This window comes from Triticum aestivum, chromosome 5A (assembly GCF_018294505.1).
Source record: "Triticum aestivum cultivar Chinese Spring chromosome 5A, IWGSC CS RefSeq v2.1, whole genome shotgun sequence".
In the NCBI taxonomy this organism is placed as follows: Eukaryota; Viridiplantae; Streptophyta; class Magnoliopsida; order Poales; family Poaceae; genus Triticum; species Triticum aestivum.
Window position 1 is genome coordinate 683699315 of NC_057806.1, and position 6118 is coordinate 683705432.

The following is a 6118-nucleotide window of genomic DNA, read 5'->3' on the forward strand; positions in this document are numbered from 1 at the left end:
GTCTGAGTACTACAATCGCTTGAATCAAGTGGGAGTTAATCTTCCAGATAAGATAGTGATTGACAGAATTCTCTAGTCACCATCACCAAGTTAGTAGAACTTCGTGATGAACTATGATATGCAAGGGATAACGGAAACGATTCCCAAGCTCTTCGTAATGCGGAAATTGACGAAGGTAGAAATCAAGAAAAAACATCAAGTGTTGATGGTAGACAAGACCACTAGTTTCAAGAAAAGGGCAGAGGGAAGAAGGGGAACTTCAAGAAGAACAGCAAGCAAGTTGCTGCTCAAGTGAAGAAGCCCAAGTCTGGTCCTAAGCCTGAGACTAAGTGTTTCTACTGCAAAGGGACTGGTCACTGGAAGCGGAACTACCCCAAGTGATTGGCAGATAAGAAGGATGGCAAAGTGAACATAAGTATATTTGATATACATGTTATTGATGTGTACTTTACTAGTGTTTATAGCAAACCCTCAGTATTTGATACTAGTTCAGTTGCTAAGATTAGTAACTCGAAACGGGAGTTGCAGAATAAACAGAGACTAGTTAAGGGTGAAGTGACGATGTGTGTTGGAAGTGGTTCCAAGATTGATATGATCATCATCGCACACTCCCTATACTTTCGGGATTAGTGTTGAACCTGAATAAGTGTTATTTGGTGTTTGCATTAAGCATGAATATGATTTGATCATGTTTATTGTAATACGGTTATTCATTTAAGTAAGAGAATAAATTGTTGTTCTGTTTACATGAATAAAACCTTATATGGTTACACACCCAATGAAAATAGTTCGTTGGATCTCGATCTTAGTGATACACATAATCATAATATTGAAACCAAAAGATGCAAAGTTAATAATGATAGTGCAACTTATTTGTAGCACTGCCGTTTAGGTCATATTGGTGTAAAGCGCATGAAGAAACTCCATGCTGATGGGATTTTGGAATCACTTGATTATGAATCACTTGATGCTTGCGAACCATGCCTCATGGGCAAGATGACTAAGACTCCGTTCTCCGGAGCGAGCAACTGACTTATTGGAAATAATACATACTGATGTATGCGGTCTGATGAGTGTTAAGTCTCACGGCAAGTATCGTTATTTTCTGAACTTCACAGATGATTTGAGCAGATATGGGTATATCTACTTGATGAAACATAAGTCTGAAACATTTGAAAAGTTCAAAGAATTTCAGAGTGAAGTGGAAAATCATCGTGACAAGAAAATAAAGTTTTTACGATCTGATCGCGGAGACAAATATTTGAGTTACGAGTTTGGTCTTCAATTAAAACAATGTGGAATAGTTTCACAAACTCATGCCACATGGAACACCACATCATAATGGTGTGTCCGAACGTCATAACCGTACTTTATTGGATATAGTGCAACCTATGATGTCTCTTACCGATCTACCACTATCGTTTTGGGGTTATGCATTAGAGACAGCTGCATTCACGTTAAAAGGGCACCATCTAAATCTGTTGAGACGACACCGTATGAACTGTGGTTTGGCAAGAAACCAAAGTTGTCATTTCTTAAAGTTTGGGGTTGCAATGCTTATGTGAAAAAGTTTCATCCTGATAAGCTCAAACCCAAATCGGAAAAGTGTGTCTTCATAGGATACCCAAAAAGGAGACTATTGGGTACACCTTCTATCACAGATCCGAAGGCAAGACATTCGTTGCTAAGAATGGATCCTTTCTAGAGAAGGAGTTTCTCTTGAAAGAAGTGAGTGGGAGGAAAGTAGAACTTGATAAGGTAATTGTACCTTCTCCCTTATTGAAAAGTAGTTCATCACAAGAAATCTGTTCCTGTGACTACTACACCAATTAGTGAGGAAGACTAATGATGATGATCATGTAACTTCAGATCAAGTTAATACCGAATCTCCTAGGTAAACCAGATTGAGATCCGCACCAAAGTGGTACGGTAATCCTGTTCTGGAAGTCATGTTACTAGACCATGGCGTACTTGCGAACTATGAGGAAGCGATGATGAGCCTAGATTCCGCGAAATGGCTTGAGGCCATGAAATCTGAGATGAGATCCATGTATGAGAACAAAGTATGGACTTTGATTGACTTTCCCAATGATCGGCGAGCCATTGAGATTAAATGGATCTTCAAGAGGAAGACGGACGCTGATAGTAGTGTTACTATCTACAAAGCTAGAATTATCGCAAAAAGGTTTTCGACAAGTTCAAGGTGTTGACTATGATGAGAGTTTCTCACTCGTATCTATGCTTAAGTCTGCCCGAATCATGTTCGCAATTTCCGCGTTTTATGAAATCCAGCAAATGGATGTCAAAACTGCATTCCTGAATGGATTTCTAGAAGAAGAGTTGTATATGATGCAGCCGGAAGGTTTTGTCAATCCAAAAGGAGCTAACAAAGTGTGCAAGCTCCAGCGATCCATTTATGGACTGGTGCAAGCCTCTCGGAGTTGGAATAAATGCTTTGATAGTATGATCAAAGCATATAGTTTTATACAGACTTGCGGTGAAGCCTGTATTTACAAGAAAGTGAGTGGGAGCACTATAGCATTTCTGATAAGTATATGTGAATGACATATTGTTGATCGGAAATAATGTAGAATTATTTTGCAAAGCATAAAGGAGTGTTTTTAAAGAAGTTTTTCAAAGAAAGACCTCGATGAAGCTGCTTACATATTGAGCATCAAGATCTATAGAGATAGATCAAGACGCTTGATAAGTTTTCTCAATGAGTACATACCTTGACAAGATTTTGAAGTAGTTCAAAATGGAACAGTCAAAGAAAGAGTTCTTGCCTGTGTTACAAGGTGTGAAATTGAGTAAGACTCAAAGCCCGACCACGGCAAAAGATAGAAAGAGAATGAAAGTCATTCCCTATGCCTTAGCCATAGGTTCTATAAAGTATGCCATGCTATGTACCAGATCTATCGTATACCCTACACTGATTGGCAAGGGAGTACAATAGTGATCTAGGAGTAGATCACTGGACATCGGTCAAAATTATCCTTAGTGGAATAAGGATATGTTTCTCGATTATGGAGGTAATAAAAAGGTTCATCGTAAAAGGGTTACGTTGATGCAAGTTTTGACACTAACCCAGATGACTCTAAGTCTCAATCTGGATACATATTGAAAGTGGGAGCAATTAGCTAGAGTAGCTCTGTGCAGAGCATTGTTGACATAGAAATTTGCAAAATACATACGGATCTGAATGTGGCAGACCCGTTGACTAAAACTTCTCTCACAAGCAAAACATGATCACACCTTAGTACTCTTTGGGTGTTAATCGCATAGCGATGTGAACTAGATTACTGAATCTAGTAAACCCTTTGGGTGTTGGTCACATGAAGATGTGAACTAATCACATGGTGATGTGAACTATTGCTGTTAAATCACATGGCGATGTGAACTAGATTATTGACTCTAGTGCAAGTGGGAGACTGAAGGAAATATGCCCTAGAGGAAATAATAAAGTTATTATTTATTTCCTTATTTCATGATAAATGTTTATTATTCATGCTAGAATTGTATTAACCGAAAACATAATACATGTGTGAATAGATAGACAAATAGAGTGTCACTAGTATGCCTCTACTTGACTAGCTCGTTAATAAAAAATGGTTATGTTTCCTAACCATGGACAAAGAGTTGTTATTTGATTAACGGGATCACATCATTAGGTGAATGATCTGATTGACATGACACATTCCATTAGCTTAGCACCCGATCGTTTAGTATGTTGCTATTGCTTTCTTCATGACTTATACATGTTCATATGACTATGAGATTATGCAACTCCCGTTTACCGGAGGAACACTTTGTGTGCTACCAAACGTCACAACGTAACTGGGTGATTATAAAGGTGCTCTACAGGTGTCTCCAAAGGTACATGTTGGGTTGGCGTATTTCAAGATTAGGATTTGTCACTCCGATTGTCGGAGAGGTATCTGTGGGCCCTCTCGGTAATGCACATCACTTAAGCCTTGCAAGCATTGCGACTAATGAGTTAGTTGCGGGATGATATATTACGGAACGAGTAAAGAGACTTGCCGGTAACGAGATTAAACTAGGTATAGGATACAGACGATCGAATCTCGGGCAAGTAACATACCGATGACAAAGGGAATAACGTATGTTGTTATGCGGTCTGACCGATAAAAGATCTTCGTAGAATATGTAGGAGCCAATATGAGCATCCAGGTTCCGCTATTGGTTATTGACCGGAGATGTGTCTCGGTCATGTCTACATTGTTCTCAAACCCGTAGGGTCCGCACGCTTAAGGTTTCGATGACAGTTATATTATGAGTTTATGAGTTTTGATGTACCGAAGGAGTTCGGAGTCCCGGATGAGATCGAGGACATGACGAGGAGTCTCGAAATGGTCGAGACGTAAAAATTGATATATTGGACGACTATATTCGGACATCGGAAAGGTTCCGAGTGATTCGAGTATTTTTCGGAGTACCGGAGAGTTACGGGAATTCTCCGGGGAGTATATGGGCCTTATTGGGCTTTAGGGGAAAGAGATAGGAGAGGTTGGGCGCCCCCCAAGGCCTAGTCCGAATTGGACTAGGGGAAAGGGCTGCGCCCCCTCCTTCCTTCTCTTCTCTTTTCCCTTGCCTTGACTCCTACTCCTACTACATGGAAGGACTCCTAGTTGGACTAGGAAAGGGGGAATCCTACTCCGAGTGGGAGTAGGACTCCCCTAGGGCGCGCCATAGAGAGGGCCGGCCCTCCCCTCCTCCACTCCTTTATATACGGGGGCAGGGAGCACCCCATAGAGACACAAGTTGATCTTCGTGATCGTTCTCTTAGCTGTGTGCGGTGCCCCCCTCCACCATAATCCTCGATAATATTGTAGCGGTGCTTAGGCGAAGCCCTGCGACAGTAGAACATCAAGATCGTCACCACGCCGTCGTGCTGACGGAACTCTTCCCCGACACTTTGCTGGATCGGAGTCCGGGGATCGTCATCGAGCTGAACGTGTGCTAGAACTCGGAGGTGCCGTAGTTTCGGTGCTTGATCGGTCGGGCCGTGGAGACGTACGACTACATCAACCACGTTGTGCTAATGCTTCCGTTGCGATCTACAAGGGTACGTAGATCACACTCTCCCCTCTCGTTGCTATGCATCACCATGATCTTGCGTGTGCGTAGGAATTTTTTTGAAATTACTATGTTCCCCAACAGAGAACTCTATCAATCACTATCTTATCTAGAAGTTAAACTCCCACTTGATTTAAGTGATTGTAGCACCCAGACATTCTGAGCACATGCTCACTAGCTGAGCTATTCTCCTCCATCTTGTTGGCAAAAGAACTTGTCAGAGGTCTCACACCTCTCAACACGGGCATGAGCCCGAAATCCCAATTTCAGCTCTTGGAACATCTCATATGTTCTATGGCGTTCAAAACGTCATTGAAATCCCGATTCTAAGCCGTAAAGTATGGTGCACTAAACTATCAAGTAGTCATCAAGATGTGTCTGTCAGGTGTTCACAACATCCATAGACGACGTTGTAGGTGTTTGCACATCGAGCGGTGCATCAAAGATGTAAGCCTTCTATGTAGCAATGAGGACACTCCTCGGACTACGGACCTAGTCCGCATCATTGCTTACAATATCTTTCAACTTAATCTTTCTCTAGGAACGTATTGAAACAGGGAGCTACAACGTGAGCTATTTATCTACAACATATTTGCAAAGACAATTTAGACTATGTTCATGATAATTGAGTTCATTTAATGAACTTATTTGATGAACTCCACTCAGATAGACATCCCTCTAGTCATCTAAGTGAAACATGATCCAAGTCAACTAGGCCGTGTCTGATCATCACGTGAGACGGACTAGTCAACATCGGTGAACATCTTCATGTTGATCGCATCTTCTATACGACTCATGCTCGACCTTTCGGTCTTCCGTGTTCCGAGGCCATGTCTGTACATGCTAAGCTCGTCAAGTCAACCTAAGTGTTTTTGCTGTGTAAATCTGGCTTACACCCGTTGTATTCGAACGTTAGAATCTATCACACCCGATCATCACGTGGTGCTTCGAAACAACGAACCTTCGCAACGGTGCATAGTTAGGGGGAACACCTTTCTTGAAATTTTAGTGAGGGATCATC